The sequence below is a fragment of the Gossypium hirsutum genome, chromosome A13 (assembly GCF_007990345.1).
Source record: "Gossypium hirsutum isolate 1008001.06 chromosome A13, Gossypium_hirsutum_v2.1, whole genome shotgun sequence".
Classification (NCBI taxonomy): Eukaryota; Viridiplantae; Streptophyta; class Magnoliopsida; order Malvales; family Malvaceae; genus Gossypium; species Gossypium hirsutum.
This window is the reverse complement of record NC_053436.1, coordinates 47,984,203-48,006,664: the sequence shown is the minus strand read 5'-3', so window position 1 is coordinate 48,006,664 and position 22,462 is coordinate 47,984,203.

Sequence of the window (22,462 nt, the reverse complement as noted above, 5' to 3'; positions counted from 1 at the left end):
GCCAGCATCTGTTACGAAAGTAACTAGGTCCATTTCATGCCTACCCTTGATCCAACTCAATCGAACATTCGTGCCATTTTCGCGTGGCTTAAAGTTTACATGCCAATGTTCAAACACAACGTAATAGCTTATACATGCCAAAATGTTCTTCTAAGCCAACTAAGAAGAAAGTACCAAAACTTGCTATCCGGTGTGATGACTTCGATGACGGCCTGACCCCGCAAAAATAGATGAGTCCAAGCAACCTATAATGGGTGACAAGGAAACACCGAGTGAGTTTATAACTCAGTAAGTCATAAGCGATGCACTACCATCCATCAATAACATTATCACAAGAGGAAACAGAATGGAACGAGACAATTTACTCCATCCATACCGAACCATACCATAGTTCCTCCAACCTATCGATTCAATTTCATATCAATTCATGCATTCACAATCCATATACTCATCAATAGGACATTGAAGCATTTCCATAAATCAATTTATTTTCGTTACAATCAAACAACAAAACGGCCTTTCACCCATCCTACGATAAATTTTATGTACGTGACTTCAAGTATAGTTGTCACATAGGTTCAACTTACCGAGCTCAACACCAAGTATAAGCATAGCACATATTAGCCATGTACTCAAGACACTTACCCGATCCGCTGTCCGCGATCGACTCAATAGTGTCGCACACATAGTGTCCATAATGATTCACGAATGTATATTGAGCCCGCACACTCAGTGCTATATAATCAACTCGCACACTTAGTGCTACGTAATCAAATCGCACACTTAGTGCTACATAGTCAAACTCGCACACTTAGTGCCGCATGGTCAATTCGCACACTTAGTGCATCATATTCATTTCGCACACTTAGTGCAACATAGTCAAACCGCACACTTAGTGCTGTACAATTTAATCCCGCGCACTTAGCGCCAATCTCATGGTCATAAATGGTTATCCCGCACGTTTAGTGCCGAGATCAACAACTCAGTACATCTTACCTCTTTTCTTTCATTCAACAATTTCATCATCACATACGTACATGCATATATATATATATGTATATTTATTCATTCCATTCAGCATCAATCCATAACATTATGACCATTGAAATAATACCAACTACATGCTTAATGACTTACCTCGTGTTGGGTAAGACGGTTCCAACTCGGCTACTCGATAACCTTTTCTTTGCCTTTGCTCGATTCACCTCCTTTAACTCCTTGAGCTAAATCAATAATTTAACTAGTTTAACCACCTGGCTAAATATTTACAATCCAATTTCACATGTATATGTATGTTAGTATATTCGGCTAATAACCTCATGCAACTACCAAAGCCGAATCAACTAAATATACTTATGAATATATATATATCATCATCGAAATCACCTAAGCTTAGACATCAATTTTTAATTCCAAGCAAGTTGCCGAATGCAACCTTACTAAATTTTCATGGATTCAAGTCATGGATTCAATATACCATTACCATGAAATCAACAACCAAAAATTCATAGACAATTTAGGAAAATCACATTACAAATCTCAAATTCAAACAAAGACCATGGCCGAAATGCACATATAACCACATAACAAAAATATTGAACCTTTGGTTGCCTAACTAGCTTAACATCCATCAAATTTTAAATCAAGAAACTCACCTCATCTATAATCAACCCTCAATACCCTAAAGCATCAAAAACGACATCAAAGAAATACAACCATCCATGGCCGAATGTCATCTTCTTAACTTTACAAAAAAAACATTTGCCATGAGCTAGCTTCTATACTTGATGGCCACTCCAAATATACAAAGATTTTCAATGATAGAGCATTAACATACCTTAATCCACTTAAAGGACCACCTTGGCCGAATCTTGCTTCCTCTTCTTCCTCTAGTTAGAACAATTGCAAAAGAAAGAAAACATGTGTGACAACCCAAATTAGACCCTGGTCGGAATGTGGTTTCGAGACCACATTACCGAGCCAAAAATTTATTTTCGTGTTTTAATTGCATAAATTGTTGTGTGACAGTGAATATATGAGAAATTAAATGCTTAATATTAGCATTAGGATTGTGAATTCATTCAAAAAGGACCTAGTTGACGAAGTTAGGAAAGATGATAGATGAATTATAAGGATTAATTAATAATAGGTTGAGGAAGCATGGCTTTGCATGTCAATTTGCCCATAAATTTCATGGTGGCCGGCCAAGGAGTGATAATGCTCCACTCATTCTAATTTAATATGTTTCTTTGGTGAACAAATGATGGGGATAATAATAGAAAAGGGAACAAAAAAAAATGGGTGTCATACTTGCCATCTCCTAGCCGAAAAACCAAGAAAAAGAAGGGGAGAAAAGAACTTGGAAGGAATTCGGCCATTGCTTGTGCCTAGGGAGAGTGTTTGATGTTGTGGCATGAAAAATGAGGGAGTTTGAATGCTTAATAAGGAGGGAAGAAGGAGTGTTCATATTTTCTTTCTTTTGCAATTGTTCTAACTAGAGGAAGAAGAGGAAGCAAGATTCGGCCAAGGTGGTCCTTTAGACCAAGGTATGTTCAATGATATTTTTGGAAGCTTACCCTACCTTTGGGGTGATGAGTCTAGATTCTATCTATTCCATGGTTGGATTTGGGGTTGTTGGAGAGTTAGGATTCGGCTAAGGAGTTTAAAAATAAAAGCTAGTTGATACCTTGATGCTATTAGCATGCTAGTTATATGGTTGTGTTAAGTTGCTTGTTATGTTAGCATGAAAGTTGAAAATTGTTAAGCTATTTTGTTGGAGGTGCCGAACTTAGGACTAGGAAGAGAATGAGTATTCGGCTAACATAGTGGAAAGGTGGTGTTGCCGATTGCTAGATTTAGACTAGGGGAGTGGCTGTAATGGGCATTAAGATGTGGGACTTAAGAAATGTAGTTATATGTGGACTTACATGATGTTATAGTTGACATTGTACATGTATACATGCATTTCGGCCATGGTCTTTGCTTGAATTTGAGATTTGTAATGTGATTTTCCTAAATTGTCTATGAATTTTTGGTTGTTGATTCCATGGTAATGGTATATTGAATCCATGAAAATTTAGTAAGGTTGCATTCGGCAACTTGCTTGGAATTAAAAATTGATGTCTAAGCTTAGGTGATTTCGATGATGATATATATATATATTCATAAGTATATTTAGTTGATTCGGCTTTGGTAGTTGCATGAGGCTATTGGCCGAATATACTAACATACATATACATGTGAAATTGGATTGTAAATATTTAGCAAGGTGGTTAAACTAGTTAAATTATTGATTTAGCTCAAGGAGTTAAAGGAGGTGAATCGAGCAAAGGCAAAGAAAAGGTTATCGAGTAGCCGAGTTGGAACCGTCTTACCCAACACGAGGTAAGTCATTAAGCATGTAGTTGGTATTATTTCAATGGTCATAACGTTATGGATTGATGCTGAATGGAATGAATAAATATACATATATATATATGCGTGTACGTATGTGATGATGAAATTGTTGAATGAAAGAAAAGAGGTAAGATGTATTGAGTTGTTGATCTCGGCACTAAACGTGCGGGATAACCATTTATGACCATGAGATTGGCACTAAGTGCGCGGGATTAAATTGTACAGCACTAAGTGTGCGATTCGACTATGTTGCACTAAGTGTGCGAAATGAATATGATGCACTAAGTGTGCGAATTGACCATGCGGCACTAAGTGTGCGAGGTTGACTATGTAGCACTAAGTGTGCGATTTGATTACGTAGAACTAAGTGTGCGAGTTGATTATATAGCACTGAGTGTGCGGGCTCAATATACATTCATGAATCATTATGGACACTATGTGTGCGACACTATTGAGTCGATCGCGGACAGCGGATCGGGTAAGTGTCTTGAGTACATGGCTAATATGTGCTATGCTTATACTTGGTGTTGAGCTCGGTAAGTTGAACCTATGTGACAAATATACTTGAAGTCACGTACATAAAAATTATCATAGAATGGGTGAAAGGCCGTTTAGTTGTATGTTTGTAACGAAAATAAAATGATTTATGAAAATGCCTCGAATATCCTATTGATGAGTATGTGGATTGTGAATGCATAAATTGGTATGAAATTGAATCGATAGGTTGGAGGAACTATGGTATGGTTCGGTATGGATGGAGTAAATTGTCTCATTCCATTTTGTTTCCTCTTGTGATAATGTTATTGATGTATAGTAGTGCATTGCTTATGACTTACTGAGTTATAAACTCACCCGGTGTTTCCTTGTCACCCATTATAGGTTGCTTGGACTCATCTATTTTGCGGGGTCGGGCCGTCATCGAAGTCATCACACCGGATAGCAAGTTTTGGTATTTTCTTCTTAGTTGGCTTAGAAGAACATTTTGGCATGTATAAGCTATTACGTTGTGTTTGAATTTAGGCATGTAAACTTTAAGCCATGCGAAAATGGCACGAATGTTCGATTGAGTTGGATCAAGGGTAGGCATGAAATGGACCTAGTTACTTTCGTAACAGATGCTAGCAGCAGCAGTGTCATGAGATTGAAAAATCACTAAAAATAGTAGGAGTGGAATTAATTGATGAATAAATTATGTAATCGAAGCTCGATGAGTCTGCTTTCATGAGGAAGTAACGAAAAGATCATATGGGCAGTATATTAAGAGATAATCAGATTTTTGTGGGACAGGGCCAGAACGGTTTCTGGATTCCCTGCTCCGACTTTGGAATTTCATTAAAAATTAACCAGAGATAATTAGGGGTCGTACCATATATGTACAGATTCCTCTCTGAGTCTAGTTTTCATAGAAACAAACGGCATCAGTATTGGAGCCCCGTGCATGGAGATATCCAAGTCGTAATGGGCAAAGGTCAGTGTAGTCGACCCCTGCAATTTGGGAGACTTTGACTAATAAACTGTACTAATTGGCCCGACCAAAAATTCTAGAAAAAAATACATAGATGGGCACATGAGTCTAGTTTCGGGGAAAAATTACGAAACTGATTTTCGAGTTACGAAACTCAAGATATGATTTTTTTAAAACGACTAGTACACAGATTGGGCAGTGTCTGGAAAATAAATTTTGTAAGGGGTTAAAGCCAGTTAACACCTCGTGTTCGACTCCGGTGTCGGTTTCGGGTTCGGGGTGTTACAACATGAACACTCCTTCTTCCCTCCTTATTAAGCATTCAAACTCCCTCATTTTTCATGCCACAACATCAAACACTCCTCCTAGGCACAAGCAATGGCCGAATTCTTTCCAAGTTTTTTTTCTCCCCTTCTTTTTCTTGGTTTTTCGGCTAGGAGATGGCAAGTATGACACCCATTTTTTTTTGTTCCCTTTTCTATTATTATCCCCATCATTTGTTCACCAAAAGAAAACATATTAAATTAGAATGAGTGGAGCATCATCACTCCTTGGCCGGCCACCATGAATTTTATGGGCAATTTGACATGCAAAGCCATGCTTCCTCACCCTATTATTAATTACTCCTTATAATTCATCTATCATCTTTTCTAACTTCGTCAACTAGGTCCTTTTTGAATTAATTCACAATCCTAATGCTAATATTAAGCATTTAATTTCTCATATATTCACTGTCACACAACAATTTATGCAATTAAAACACGAAAATAAATTTTTGGCTCGGTAATGTGGTCTCGAAACCACATTCCGACCAGGGTCTAATTTGGGTTGTCACACAAGCTCCATAGTAAGTGATTCCAAGCCCCGTTTTTAATGTTCTTTACGTTTTTGGAATCCCAAAAGCTCGATTAAGCTTATGCTAGCAATAATTCAACCTAGGGTTTATATTTGGAAAAATACCCATAGGTGAAATTTGTGTATTTTGATGTTTTATGATAGAATATGGGGTTTTAAATTATGTTAGACAACTTGTGCTACTCGGTTTTTAGTGAAAACGAGTAAAAGGGCTTAATCGGCAAAAATACCTAATAGTCACAAGTATATGTTAGAGAGAGAATTTGATGTTGCCATAGAAGGGAAAAGTGATCAGCATGTTATAAAACATAAGAATAAGGAATAAAGTTTAATTCCCGAGCCTAGGGGCAATAGTGTAATTTTTTTAAAGTTCGTATTAAATGCTGTTTTGATAAATGTATGTATTAAATAAGATTAATTTGGTATTATAGATCAAGAAAAAAGAGATTCAAGTCGTGATCGAGGAAAAGAAAAGATTGTGGACTAAATTGCAAAATCTTTATATTTTGGTACCAAGGTAAGTTCATGTGTAAATAATGTAGCATAAATGTTATTTTTAAGTTATTAATGTTAATTATATGATATGCTGATTTTTAATCGTGAAATATTATGCTGTGGTTAATGTTGAGTAATATGCAAATTATGTTTACTACTTGATAAATATGAATTGCTACCGAGTATCGGTTTCGATATTCCATGGAAGACGGCAAATGTGAGATCGAGGGAAAAAGCCTGTTTGAACCTTAGGAATAGATTAGGATACAAGTGACATGTCACTAGGATGGTTGAGCATCCGAACTCGTTGAGTTGAGCCCGAGTTCACTTATGGATGCAAATGTCTGAACTCGTTGAGTTGAGTCCGAGTTCGTGAGATGTAACTAAGCATCCGAACTCGTTGAGTTGAGTCCGAGTTCATTTATGGATACGAACGCCCGAGCTCGTTAAGTTGAGTCCGAGTTCACTTAGGGGCGGGTTACATGATTTCTTGATTACATATGTGGCACTTATGTGCAAATTATCCCTGTATCCGAGTTATATTCCGATGTGTTCAACGGGTGAAATTTCTAGTTTAATGGAAGAGCACTTAAGATATAAGTGACGTTTTGGGAAGTGTTGTGAAATGGACACTTTGGACAGGTATGTTCTTAACCCTCGGGTTGAAAATAGATACAACAACGATAAGGTGGTAAGATGATGAATGATGTTTAAAGATGTGATATATGTTTTGGTGGTACCATGCTAAAGTTGTTTGGTATATTTGTATTGTTATGTTACTTGTTATTTACATATGAACTTACTAAGCATTTATGCTTACTCCTTCCTTTTCATTCACTGTAGTTTTGAACAAGCCAGCTCAGGAATCGGGACAGGTCGAAAGTTCGATCACACTATCCAAAGGACTTTTATCTTGGGAAATGGCTTGTACAACTACTTAAGTATGGCATGTATAGCAATATACCTATTTTGTGTAAATAATTTTATGATATGGCCATGTTTGGTTGAGAAAATGTTTGATATTGATAAGTCGTGGCGATGGCTAATTTAGATCATGTTTGATATCATGGAAGTTTAACAGGTTATCTAGTTCATAAAAATTCATGGAAAGATGAAACTTGCCTTAAAACAGAATATTACTGCAGCAATGACATGAATTTGAAAAATCACTAAAAATAGTATAAATAAAACTAAATGATAAGTAAGTTATGAAATTGAAGCTTGATGAGTCTATTTTCATATGGATTGAACAAAACAGGAATATAAATTATATTTTATGAGATATTTAAACTTTTGTGAAATAGGGCCAGAGTGATTTCTGGATCCCCTGTTCTGACTTTAAAAATTCATAATAAATTTTAATAAAATAATTAGAAGTTTTTATTTATATGTACAGATTCCTTATTTAGTATAGTTTTAATAGAAACAAACCTCATAGTCATTGAAATTTTGTATAGTGATATATCTGATTCGTAATACACAGAGGTCAGAGCAGTCGAACCCTAAAACAGGGGATACTTTAATTAATAAACTGTACTAATTGGCCCAATAAAAAATTCTATAAAAAAATTAGTAAATAGATATATGAGTCTAGATTTAGGGAAAATTTACAGATCTTGATTTTGAGTTTTGTAACTCGAGATATGATTTTTCTTGTAACTGTGACGCGAGTAGCTAGAAAGCCGTGAATGTAGAAACAAATGATTTAAAGTTCTTAAATTGATAAATTATGTTCGGTAACCCCTCAAGCTCGACTCCGGTGATGGTCTCTGGCGTGGGGGCGTTACATTTAGTGGTATCAGAGCAGGTTTAGTCTGTTCTCGGACTACGTGTTGTATGTACGGATTTTGCTATACATGCCATATGTATGAATTGTGATAGTGTGACGACTTCTGACCTTTTTAAATGATTTTTATATAGTAAATGGATCCCGATCCAGCTGTGGCAGATGAAGCAGAGAGTAATGCGCCAGCTCCGGCTGAAGGGGCAGCGCCGACTGAAAACCCACCTCTTACTGTTGGTCAGGGAGGAGGAGAAAGGGATCGGGAAGCCTTTCTCCAAATGATGAGTGCATGGTACACTGAGTTCGTTCGTACGAACCCAAATGTACGACCTCCCCCACCTCCCCCAATTCCTCAACCTATGCCTCCAATGCCTCAAGGAGTGGATATGATAAAATTTCACAGAACCCCCGTTGATAGAATTCGTAAACAAGGAGCTGAAGAATTTAGAGCAAATATTGATGATGATGCAGAGAAAGCAGAGTTCTGGCTTGAAAATTCTATCCGGGTATTTGATGAATTATCTTGTACACCTGAAGAATGTTTGAAATGGGCTACATCTTTGTTTAGAGATTCAGCCTATAATTGGTGGAAGACTTTGATTTCGGTGGTACCGAAAGAGAGGGTAACCTGGGAATTCTTTCAAGAAGAGTTTCGGAAGAAATATATTAGTGAAAGATTTATTGATCAGAAATGTAAAGAGTTTATTAAGCTGAAGCAAGGTAATATGACAGTCTCAGAATATGAAAGAGAGTTTGTTCGATTGAGTAAGTATGCCAGGGAATATGTTCCTACAGAAGCCAAGATGTGCCGACGATTTGAAGACGGGCTCAACGAAGACATCAAAGTATTTATCGGGATCCTTGAACTGAAAGAAATGGTAGTCCTAGTTGATCGAGCTTGTAAGGCTGAAGAACTACTTAAAGAGAAGAGGAAGGTAGAGGCTGAGACACGAAATTGGAAGAAAAGGCCAGTGAGTAAGGCACCTTCACAGCAACCCGGAAAGTCAAGAAATATGAATCCTCGTTCCTAAGTTTCAGCTGGGCAATCATATGGAAATTTTAAGAAGCAGAATGTGGGTCCTAAATCTCAGAATACTTCTGCAACCAGTGTAGGGATCTCGAGATTTGTTAAACCCGAGTGCCAGCTGTGTGGTAGAAATCATTTTGGTCCGTGCAGAGCAAATGAATGTTTTCGATGTGGTTCTCCGGATCATTTTATTAGAGACTGCCTAGAGAGAGCTGAGAAAGAAAAATTTCAGAGTGTAAAAGCTAGTGGTGCAAACTCGAGGGGAAGGTATCCGAGAAAAGCTGGAAGTGAAACAAGCAGTAAGAATGTAGCCAGAGATGCAGCAGTTAGATCTGAGGGAAGAGCTCCGGCTAGAACTTATGCTATTAAAGCGCGTGAAGATGCTTCCTCACCCGATGTGATTACCGGTACATTTTCTCTTTATGATATTAATGTTATTGCTTTGATTGATCCTGGTTCTACTCATTCATACGTATGCATTACACCGGTGTCTAGTATGAATATACCTGTTGAGAACACAAAATTTATGATTAGAGTGTCGAACCCGTTAGGCAAATGCGTGATAGTTGATAAAGTAAGCAAAAAATGCCCTTTAATGATTCGGGGTCATTACTTTCTGGCCGACTTGATGATGTTGTCGTTTGATGAATTTGATGTTATTTTGGGTATGGATTGGTTGACATTGCATGATGCTATAATAAATTGAAAAGAAAAGGTTATAGAATTAAAGTGTGAAAGTGGTGAAATTCTGCGGGTTGAGCCAGACAAATCAGAGGCATTATCTAGTATGATTTCTTCGATGTCGGCTCAGAGATATTTGAGAAAGGGTTATGAAGCTTATTTGGCGTATGTAATTAATACAAAAGAAGTTGAAAAGAAAGTTGAATCAGTGCCGGTTGTGTGTGAATTTGCGGACGTATTTCCAGAAGAATTGTCGAGTTTGCCTCCAGTCAAGGAAGTAGAATTTGGTATTGATTTAATACCGGGAACAGCTCCGATCTCGATTGCTCCATATAGAATGGCACCAATAGAGTTGAAAGAATTAAAGTCGCAGTTGCAAGAGTTGACTGATAAAGGCTTTGTGAGACCGACTTTTTCACCTTGGGGTGCTCCCGTGTTATTTGTGAAAACGAAGGATGGTTCTATGAGATTATGTGTTGATTATCAGTAGTTAAACAAGGTGACAATCAAAAACAAGTATCCGTTGCCGAGAATTGATGATTTGTTTGATCAGCTAAAAGGAGCGACATGGTTTTCAAAGATTGACTTAAGATTTGGGTATTATCAGCTGCGAGTAAAAGAGTCAGATGTGCCTAAAACTGCTTTTAGAACAAGGTACGTTCATTATGAATTTTTAGTTATGCCATTCGGGTTGACAAATGCTCCTGCTGTGTTTATGGATTTAATGAATCGCATATTTCGGCCATACTTGGACAGATTTGTTGTGGTGTTTATAGATGATATTTTAATTTATTCAAAAGATGAGACAGAGCATGCTGAGCATTTGAGGATAGTTTTGCAAACTTTGAGAGATAAGCAGTTGTATGCTAAGTTTAGTAAAAGTGAATTTTGGCTCCGAGAAGTTGGATTTTTGGGTCATATTGTTTCAGGTGATGGTATACGGGTTGATCCTAGTAAAATTTCAGCCATTGTTGATTGGAAACCACCGAAAAACGTAACTGAAGTTAGAAGTTTCTTGGGGCTAGCTGGGTATTATCGGCGGTTCGTAAATGGATTTTCTATAATTGCTGCTCCTATGACTAGACTACACCGAAAGGATGTTAAATTTGAATGGACGAAAGAATGTCAACAGAGTTTCGAAGAATTGAAAAAGTTATTAACTGAAGCACCAGTGTTGATACAACCCGAATCAGGTAAAGAATTTGTGGTGTATAGTGATGCTTCTCTAAATGGTTTGGGGTGTGTACTCATGCAAGAAGGAAAAGTGGTGGCTTATGCTTCGAGACAGTTAAAACCTCATGAGAAGAATTATCCTACTCACGATTTGGAATTGGCTGCGGTGGTATTTGCTTTGAAGATTTGGTGACATTATTTGTATGGTGAAAAGTGCCGAGTATATACCGATCACAAAAGTCTTAAATACTTGATGTCACAAAAAGACTTGAATTTGAGACAGCGAAGATGGTTGGAGTTATTGAAAGATTACGAGCTTGTTATCGATTATCATCCAGGAAAAGCGAATGTGGTTGCCGATGCTTTAAGCAGAAAGTTGTTGTTTGCTTTGAGAGTTATGAACACTCAGTTGAAAATTTCAGATGACGGTTCGATTCTAGCAAAGTTAAGAGCAAGACTGATGTTTTTACAAGAGATTTCTGAAGCTCAAAAAAATGATCAAGATTTGCTAGCCAAAAGAAAACAGTGTGAAGCTGATACGGGATCAGATTTCAGAATCGGTTCTGATGGTTGTTTGATGTTTAAAAATCGGATTTGTGTACCAAAAAGTGATGAGTTGATTCAAAAGATTTTGCATGAAGCACATAATGGTTGTTTAGCGGTTCATCCGGGCAGTACGAAGATGTATAATGACTTGAAGAAAATGTACTGGTGGAGTGGAATGAAAAGAGATATTTCCGAGTTTGTATCAAAGTGCTTAGTTTGCCAACAAGTGAAAGCTGAACACCATGTACCTTCGGGATTACTCCAGTCTATTGTGGTTCCTGAATAGAAATGGGATCGGATTACTATGGATTTTATATCAGGGTTGCCGTTAACTCCAGGGAAGAAAAATGCAATATGGGCAATAGTTGACAGACTGACTAAATCGACTCATTTTATTTCGGTACGTACAGATTATTCTCTTAATAAGTTGGCTGAATTGTATATCCGAGAGATTGTTAGACTTCATGGGATACCTTTGTCAATCATTTCGGATAAAGATCCGAGGTTTACCTCACGGTTTTGGCAAAAGTTGCAAGAAGTATTAGGTACAAAGTTAAATTTCAGCACTGCCTTTCATCCACAAACTGATGGACAATCAGAGAGAGTAATTCAGATTCTTGAAGACATGCTCAGATGTTGTGTATTGGAATTTCAAGGTAATTGGGAAAAGTATTTACCGTTGGTAGAATTTGCTTATAATAATAGTTATCAGACAAGTTTGAAGATGGCACCTTATGAAGCATTATATGGTCGTAAATGTCGGATGCCATTGTATTGGACTGAACTCAAGGAAAATCAGATTTATGGAGTTGATTTAATAAAAGAAACCGAAGAAAAGGTGAAAGTGATTCGAGATTGTTTGAAAGCTGCTTCAGATAGACAGAAATCTTATGCGGATTTGAAACGAAAGGAAATGGAGTTTCAAGTTGGTGATAAGGTATTTTTGAAAGTGTCTCCATGGAAGAAAGTCTTTAGATTTGGACGAAAGGGCAAGTTAAGTCCGCGTTTTATTGGACCGTATGAAATAATTAAAAAAGTTGGACCGGTAGCATATCGGCTAGCGTTACCACCCGAATTAGAGAAGATTCATGATGTGTTTCACGTATCTATGTTACGTCGGTATCGTTCGGATCCTTTACATATAATTTCACCGACAGAAATTGAACTGCGACCGGATATGACTTATGAAGAAGAACCGATTAAGATTTTAGCTCGAGAAGTCAAACAACTAAGAAATAAAAGTGTTGCACTTGTAAAAGTGTTGTGGCAAAAGCATGGGGTAGAAGAGACTACATGGGAACCTGAAGAAACTATGAGAAACCAATACCCACACCTGTTTACCGGTAAGATTTTCGAGGACGAAAATCCTTAAAAGGGGGGAGAGTTGTAATATCCTGAATTAGGACTTAATCAGAATAGTGGTTTTGTGATGAAATTCTATGCCTAAAGCGCTTAAATTGAAAGTAGGGACTAAATCGAATAAGTTGCAAAACTTGCATTCTAGAATTTTTTAGTATGAAATTGTTTTGGAATATTAATGAGGAGGTCTTAAATAGCAATTTGACCAATTTTAACTTCATGGATAAAATTAGGACATGGAAGGAATTTTTGGAAAGTTTAGTAGTAAGGGTATTTTGGTCATTTAGTTATTAAAATGAATTAAAAACAAAATTAAAAGCCAATTTTTGTCCATCTTCTTCATTAGGCCGAAATTTCAAGGGTTCTCCATAGCTAGGGTTTGTTTCAAGCTTCCAAGCTCCATAGTAAGTGATTCCAAGCCCCGTTTTTAATGTTCTTTACGTTTTTGGAATCCCAGAAGCTCGATTAAGCTTATGCTAGCAATAATTCAACCTAGGGTTTATATTTGGAAAAATACCCATAGGTGAAATTTGTGTATTTTGATGTTTTATGATAGAATATGGGGTTTTAAATTATGTTAAACAACTTGTGCTACTCGGTTTTTAGTGAAAACGAGTAAAAGGGCTTAATCGGCAAAAATACCTAATAGTCACAAGTATATGTTAGAGAGAGAATTTGATGTTGCCATAGAAGGGAAAAGTGATCAGCATGTTATAGAACATAAGAATAAGGAATAAAGTTTAATTCCCGAGCCTAGGGGCAAAAGTGTAATTTTTTTAAAGTTCGTATTAAATGCTGTTTTGATAAATGTATGTATTAAATAAGATTAATTTGGTATTATAGATCAAGAAAAAAGAGATTCAAGTCGTGATCGAGGAAAAGAAAAGATTGTGGACTAAATTGCAAAATCTTTATATTTTGGTACCAAGGTAAGTTCATGTGTAAATAATGTAGCATAAATGTTATTTTTAAGTTATTAATGTTAATTATATGATATGCTGATTTTTAATCGTGAAATATTATGCTGTGGTTAATGTTGAGTAATATGCAAATTATGTTTACTACTTGATAAATATGAATTGCTACCGAGTATCGGTTCCGATATTCCATGGAAGACGGCAAATGTGAGATCGAGGGAAAAAGCCCGTTTGAACCTTATGAATAGATTAGGATACAAGTGACATGTCACTAGGATGGTTGAGCATCCGAACTCGTTGAGTTGAGTCCGAGTTCACTTATGGATGCAAATGTCCGAACTCGTTGAGTTGAGTCCGAGTTCATTTATGGATGCGAACGCCCGAGCTCGTTGAGTTGAGTCCGAGTTCACTTAGGGGCGGGTTACATGATTTCTTGATTACATATGTGGCACTTATGTGCAAATTATCCCTGTATCCGAGTTATATTCCGATGTGTTCAACGGGTGAAATTTCTAGTTTAATGGAAGAGCACTTAAGATATAAGTGACGTTTTGGGCAAGTGTTGTGAAATGGACACTTTGGACAGGTATGTTCTTAACCCTCGGGTTGAAAATAGATACAACAACGATAAGGTGGTAAGATGATGAATGATGTTTAAAGATGTGATATATGTTTTGGTGGTACCATGCTAAAGTTGTTTGGTATATTTGTATTGTTATGTTACTTGTTATTTACATATGAACTTACTAAGCATTTATGCTTACTCCTTCCTTTTCATTCACTGTAGTTTTGAACAAGCCAGCTCAAGAATCAGGACAGGTCGAAAGTTCGATCACACTATCCAAAGGACTTTTATCTTGGTAAATGGCTTGTACAACTACTTAAGTATGGCATGTATAGCAATATACCTATTTTGTGTAAATAATTTTATGATATGGCCATGTTTGGTTGAGAAAATGTTTGATATTGATAAGTCGTGGCGATGGCTAATTTAGATCATGTTTGATATCATGGAAGTTTAACAGGTTATCTAGCTCATAAAAATTCATGGAAAGATGAAACTTGCCTTAAAACAGAATATTGCTGCAGCAATGACATGAATTTGAAAAATCACTAAAAATGGTATAAATAAAAATAAATGATGAGTAAGTTATGAAATTGAAGCTTGATGAGTCTATTTTCATATGGATTGAACAAAACAGGAATATAAATTATATTTTATGAGATATTTAAACTTTTGTGAAACAGGGCCAGAGTGATTTCTAGATCCCCTGTTCTGACTTTAAAAATTCATAATATATTTTAATAAAATAATTAGAAGTTTTTATTTATATGTAAAGATTCCTTATTGAGTATAGTTTTAATAGAAACAAACCTCATAGTCATTGAAAATTTTTAGAGTGATATATTTGATTCGTAATACACAAAGGTCTGAGCAGTCGAACCCTGAAACAGGGGATACTTTAATTAATAAACTGTACTAATTGGCCCAATAAAAAATTCTAGAAGAAAATTATTAAGTATATATTTGAGTCTAGATTCAGGGAAAATTTACAGATCTTGATTTTGAGTTTCGTAACTCGAGATATGATTTTTCTTGTAACTGTGATGCGAGTAGCTAGAAAGCCGTGAATGTAGAAACAAATGATTTGAAGTTCTTAAATTGATAAATTATGTTCGGTAACCCCTCAAGCTCGACTCCGGTGATGGTCTCGGGCGTGGGGGCGTTACAAATAACCCCTAATTATAACACTTAATCATTTGGCATATTGCCCAAATCACCATAAGAAATCTCAACTTTCTTGACATTACCAAGAGTGCATCCACAATTTAACTTAGCATATTATAAAACCAAATCAACAAATTCAAAGCTTACCTCCTAATAGCTAAAGATAAATGCCGAATTGCTCTAGGTAAATTTTCCCTTATTTTTCATCTTTGTTTCGGCTTTGAGAGAGGTAGGAGAAGAAGATGAACACCATCCTCTTTCTTCTCTTTTATTTAATTCATTTTATTACAATTATTAAATCATTTGTTAATATAAAATTATTTTAAATTTGAATTAGTGAAGCATTATCATTTCTTGGCCGGCCACTATGTTTATTATGGGTAAATTGACATGCAAAACCACTCTTTTCAATGCATGTACTAATAGACCATTGTAAGATTAACCTATCACTTTCCAACAATGTTTTATATAAGTCCATTTTAATAAATTCACATAAAAATGATAAAATTAATGCATGAAACTTTCACACATGCATTTACTCACATCATAAACACAGAATATAACTTTTAATTACTTATAAGACTCGGTTTCGTGGTCCCGAAACCACTTTCCGACTAGGGTTAATTTAGGGCTGTCACAGAATTATGCTCAACGTTCCATCTCCAAACCGTAATGATGAACTACGATGATCCCGGCATGGTCCAATTTCGCCTAGGCAGATTAATCTGCCAGCTAAGCGTCCTAGGGTGCTGCACTAGGCTTATATACGGAGGAGTTTAAGGAGGAGAATGAACTACATGCTCTTAGTCGCCACATACATTTCTCTCCCTCGAAGTGCTGGCACACTTTAGGCCCTAGCACGGCCTCCTACAATCCTAGCTGTTCCAAGGCATCAGTTTTCCCACCATCCCTAAGGTAATTACATGCTATTTTAGCTCACAGATTATAGGGAGGCGAGAGAGAACTGGCGTCATCAACAACCACGATATCTACTTCTTATGGTACATGTTGCAAGGGCACGTCATCGACCTTGCCTATTTCATTGCCCTTGCGATTCAGCACCAGACGGAGCGGCATCGGAAGGGGGTCATCTCCATTGGCCCCTACATGACTCGGCTAGCGCGACACTTCAGGCTCCTCAACATCGCGGCCCAAGAATCATCCCCCACCCTCATCAGCCAGATGTCTCCACAAGGCATCTCGAGCATGCTTGGCATCTCGAGCATGCTTTTCATGAGGATGATCGAGAGGCACCGAGGAACTTACCCTCCCTAGTACCGTCTCGCCCAATCTACCGAGGAGGAAGCCTACAAGGACATTCCTGAAGATGTCCCCCAACAGCACGAGGACCCACTGACTCAGCCACCACCACCCTCTCGTCCAGTTCATGTGGCGGCTTCATATGCTGACATCTCTGAGTGCCTCACCCGATTCGAGTAGTAGTGTTTTCAATGATTTGACAACATTGATGCTGCTCTATAACAGATTTGTCAGCACCTTCACATCTCATCGCCAGTCCCACCTCGTGAACCATCCAGCGATGAAGATGTTTAGAAATATTTATTTTTTATTTTATGTTTTTAATTTTTATTGAAATTAATTTTTATTTTTATTAGATTTTAGAAATTTTATTTTTAATTATTAAATTCGGTTATTTCTTTTTGAGTAATTATTCTTCCTAATATCCCCTAAAAAGTTTCTGATTTTATCACAGTTATATAGAGCTCTTAAGCTCATCGCCACATAGGAGCTAAAACTCCACCGGGAAAGGTTCCCCACGACTACCATGTCCTAATCGACCACGACCATAGCTACCACTAGATAGAATATTCTTTTGGCGTAGGACTTATGGCCTAATGAACCTCGACGACCGCCGGAGTATCCTCCTCCACTCTCGAACCGATTCCTCTCTAGAACTCCAGTTCGAGGATTTCATCATACAGGAAGTTTCACTTCTCTCCCTATCTTATTTTTATACTCTAATATCTATCTTTGTACATTGAGGGCAACGTACATATTAAGTGTGGGGGGTATTTATTTCATTATCAGAAAAATCCCTGAATAATCACCTTGTTCTCTTGAAAAGCTTTCATATCATATTTAGGATAAATTTTAATTGATTTATTATTTTGATTGATATATCTTGAATTAAAACATAGGCATTTATGCATTGATTGTTTAAATTTTAAGACATTAGGGAATCAAGCATGATGAGTTGATTTTTAAGAATTTAAAATTATAGGTTGTTGCCCCAAGTCTAGGTATTACTTTAAATTGGAATTCACGAGTCTACACATCAAAAAGCCATAATTTTTGTGAGATTTTTTAGCCTTTTGAGCATCTATTAATCCTTTCATGCTCACTTTTATTATTGCTTTGAGTGCGTCAGTATTGAACTGTTATTTTAGAACTTGCTTGATTATGCATGTCGAGACCACACCATTTGATTTGATATATCAAAATGATTAAGGCACTTAGGATTAACCCACTCATGCCATGAAAAACCTTCCTCCACGATTAACCCCTAGTAAACCCCCCTGAGCCTAACAAGCCATTTCTTGTATTACCCTTAACCCATTATTGTTGAAATCCCCATAAATTAACAATGTATTTAACTTGTTCTTAAAAAAAACTATGTATACATATTTGTAATTTCATATTCTGAGAGAAGCTATGTTGTACGCAAATGAAGACTAACTCTTTTTCTAGTTAGGCAATTTTTCAATTCAATCTCGACTCTAACCCTTTCTTTCAGCTTGTGACCACACCCCCCTAACCAAGCCTCACTACAACCCTCTAAAGACCTTTTGATTGATGTATCATCTTAAATTATAGTGGTGGAGATTTGATTTTCATGCAAGCCTATGGTAATGACTTTTCATTATTGACTATTGAGTGCTTCATTTATTTTCCTTAAACACCTCGAGTGATTTGAATGAATCTTTAGTGAGGATGTGAAACTCTGTGATATTCTGAATCAAAGGTAATTACTTCGATGTGGAGAGACACCTGTGTTTGCATGATTAAATACTCAACTCGGAATGTTTGAAACTTTTATATTCTTTTAGTTGAATTCTCAATGATTGATTACCTATGGATTATTTTGAGATATTATCGATAAGAATTATAAGTTGAGGAGAATTTATTTTGATTATGAGTTGAGGATTTTGCTTGAGGACAAGCAAATGCTTAAGTGTGGGGATATTTGATAAACTGTAATTTATACATATTTTTGCCCCATGTTTAACGCATTTTATGGATGATTTTCCATTAGAATTGGTGAATTTGATGCTCCTAATGCTTTAATTTCATGTTTTATACTTAGGAAAGTATAGGAGAGCGAAAGGAACGAGAAACGGACCAAAAAACAGAGAAAATGGGCCAAAGTACGAACTTAACATGGCCTGGACTTCCTCACACAAGTAGACCACATGGCCATGTCAATCTGGTAAAATCGAAGCATGACCCACATGGGTATAGCACACACCCGTACCATTCTAAAAGACTCAAACACGGCCTGAAGTAATCACACACGGGCGTGTCACACGGGCGTGTCCCTGCCGAGCCCAAGTTGAGTCCAATTCAAAAAAGGCTAATTTTGAGGGGTTATAGGCATTCCAAAGCCTATAAATACACCCTAGAAGAGGATAAAAGGGGACACAGAGAATAGGGAGTAAGGAATTACTCCAAGGAAGCCGATTGATTCATCTCATAAGCCGGATTCTTCATCAAGACTGAAGATCTCTCCTCAATTCCCCTTCAGGAGTTTTGGGTTTTCTTTATGTTTTGTATTCTTTATTTTTCTGAGATGTTTTCTTATTTAGTTATGAACTAAATCCCCTAAATACCTAAGGGAATGAAACCTAAGACGAATCTTGTTATTATTTTCTGAATTGTATGATAAATATTTAACTTGTTCTTAATTATGTGTTCTTAATTCTTGTTTTGATATCCCAGGATACTGATTCGAGATAAGCTCTTATTCAGAGGAGGAATAGACCCTGGCTAAGAGTACATTTATCATAATTAAGCAGAATTGATTGCGCGTCTAAATATAGGGTGACAAGATTTAGCCGGATTAGGGTGAAACCTAATAAGGGAATCCATAGATCGAGTTAATGCAACCCTAGAGTGTTAATTAGAGAAAAGTCTCGGTTATTAGGATTAGATGTTATTAGTCTTGAATAGGGATAATAACATAACTTAGGGATCTCTACGGAACAAGTTGAACGAATAAATCATTTGATTCGGAGCCAGGATAACAAGTAAAGTCTAGGTGGATTTTTCCTTAGGTATTGTCTTAAGTCAATCAATTTTTCCCAAAAGCAATTCCCCAATTCTTTTCTATGTGAGTTCTTAGTTTAGATAATTAGTTAATTAAAACAAAACCCCATTATTCTTAGGCTAGATAATAAAAAGACAATCATTACTAGTACTTTTAGTTCATTTGGGTTCGACAATCCGATCTTGCTAAAACTATACTACTGTTCGATAGGTACACTTTTCTACATCGTGATAACGATTAATTATAAATATTTAAAACCTATCACGAAAAAACGCGATCAGACCCTTAGCTATCAAATTAAGACTTTTGAACTTTATGCGATTTAGTCCTTTTTCTCAATTAAGCTCACAAACGCTAAAATTACTTCACCAAATTTTTCATGCACTAATACAAACATGTTATAACTCTAAAATAATAATAAAATAATTTTTTATGACCTCAGATTAGTGGTCTCAAAACTATTGTTTCGACTAAGCCCAAAATCGGGATGCAATAAATTTTGTTTCTAACATGAATAAACCCTGTACACCCGAAAAGAGTAGAGTTCTGGTTAGAGAACTCGATACGGGTATTTGATGAATTATCATGTACACCTGAGGAGTACTTGAAATGTGTTGTATCCTTGTTGGGAGATGCGATGTATCACTGGTGGAGAACGTTGATATATGTAGTACCACCAGAGAGGGTTACTTGGGAATTCTTTCAAGAGGAATTTCGAAAGAAATATATTAGTGAATGGTTCATCGATCAAAAGCACATGGAATTCCTAAAATTGAAACTGGTCGTATGACAGTTAGTGAATATGAGAGTGAATTCGTCAGACTCAGCAAATATGCTCGGGAGTGTGTATCTTCTGAAGCTAAGATGTGCAGAATATTTGAAGATGGACTCAATGAGGATATTAAGACATTAGTAGGTATTCTTGAGCTAAAAGAATTTGTGATACTTGTTGAGCGAGCTTGTAAAGCTGAAGAATTGGTTAAAGAAAAGAAGAAAGTCGAGTCTGAAGCAAAAGATACAAGAAAGCGGTATATGAGTAAGTCATTGCCATCTCAGTCTAAGAAATCTAGAGAGATTTATTCTCGTTCACATGTTTCAGCTGAACATTCATACAGGAACCGTAGAAAGTAGAATTCGGGTTTTAGATCTCAGGCTACATTAGTAGCAAGTGTGGGTAACGCTAAACCTTCCAAGCCCGAGTGGCAACAATGTGGTAGATGTCATTTTGGCACCTGTAAGGTGAGTGAGGGATATTGTTTCAAGTGTGGTTCTTAAGACCATTATATTAAGGACTACCCCGAGATGGTAAGGAAATAAAGATTTCAGAACTCGAGGTCGAGTGGCACAGCTTCTAGGGGAAGACCCTCTGGAAATGCCAAGAATGGGTCCAGTAGAAAAAATGTGACAAAAGATACAGCAGTGAGATTTGAAGCTAGAGCTCCGGCTAAGGCCTATGCCATACGTGCACACGAAGACGCAACTTCTCCTGATGTGATCACTGGTAAATTTTCTCTCTATGATACTAATGTTATTGCTTTGATAGACCCTGGCTCCACTCATTCGTATGTGTGTATGAAATTGGCATCTAGTATGAATATACCTGTCGAGTCTACGAAATATATAATTAAGGTGTCTAACCCATTAGGAAAGCATGTGATAGTTGATAAAGTATGTAAGAAATGTCCTTTGATGGTTAAAGGTCATTGTTTTCAGCCGACTTGATGTTATTGTCATTTGACGAATTTGATGTCATACTGGGTATGGATTGGTTGACACTACATAAGGCTATAGTGAATTGCAGACAGAAAGTTATGGAGTTGAAATGTGAAAATAGTGAGATTCTTCGGGTTGAATCAGATGATGCCAGATAAGTCACCAATGATAATTCCTTCAATGATTGCTCAGAAATACATGAGAAAAGAGTATGAAGTTTATTTGGCATATATATTGAATACAAAGGAATCCGAATTGAAAATCAAATCAATGCCGATTGTATGCGAGTATACAAATGTATTCCAGGAGGAATTGCCAGGTTTGCTTCCAATTAGAGAAGTTGAATTCGGTATTGAGCTAATGCCAGGGACTGTACGTATCTCTATTACTCCGTATAGGATGGCCCCGACTGAATTGAAAGAATTGAAGTCACAGTTGCAAGAGTTGACTGACAAAGGTTTTGCGAGACCAAGCTTTTCACTATGGGGTGCTCTTGTATTATTCATGAAAAAGAAGGATGGTTCCATAAGATTATGAATTGACTACCAGCAACTCAATAAGGTGACAATAAAAAATAATCCTCTTCCAAGGATTGATGATTTCTTTGACCAGCTGAAAGGAGTGACATGGTTTTCTAAGATAGACTTGAGGTCTGGATCTTACCAATTAAGAGTTAAGGAGTTAGATGTGCCTAAGACTGCCTTTAGAACAAGGTATGGTCACTATGAGTTTCTTGTTATGCCATTTGGGTTAACGAATGCTCTTGCCGTGTTTATGGATTTAATAAATCAAATCTTTCGGCCATATTTGGATAAGTTTGTTGTGGTGTTCATCGATAACATTCCAATTTATTCTAAAGATGAAGCAGAATATGCTGAGCACCTGAGAACAGTGTTACAGACTTTGAGGGATAAACAGTTATATGCCAAGTTTAGTAAGAGTGAGTTTTGGCTTCGAGAGGTCGGATTCTTGGCCACATTGTTTCAGGAGATGGTGTCTGAGTTGATCCTAGTAAGATTTCTGCTATTTTTGAGTGGA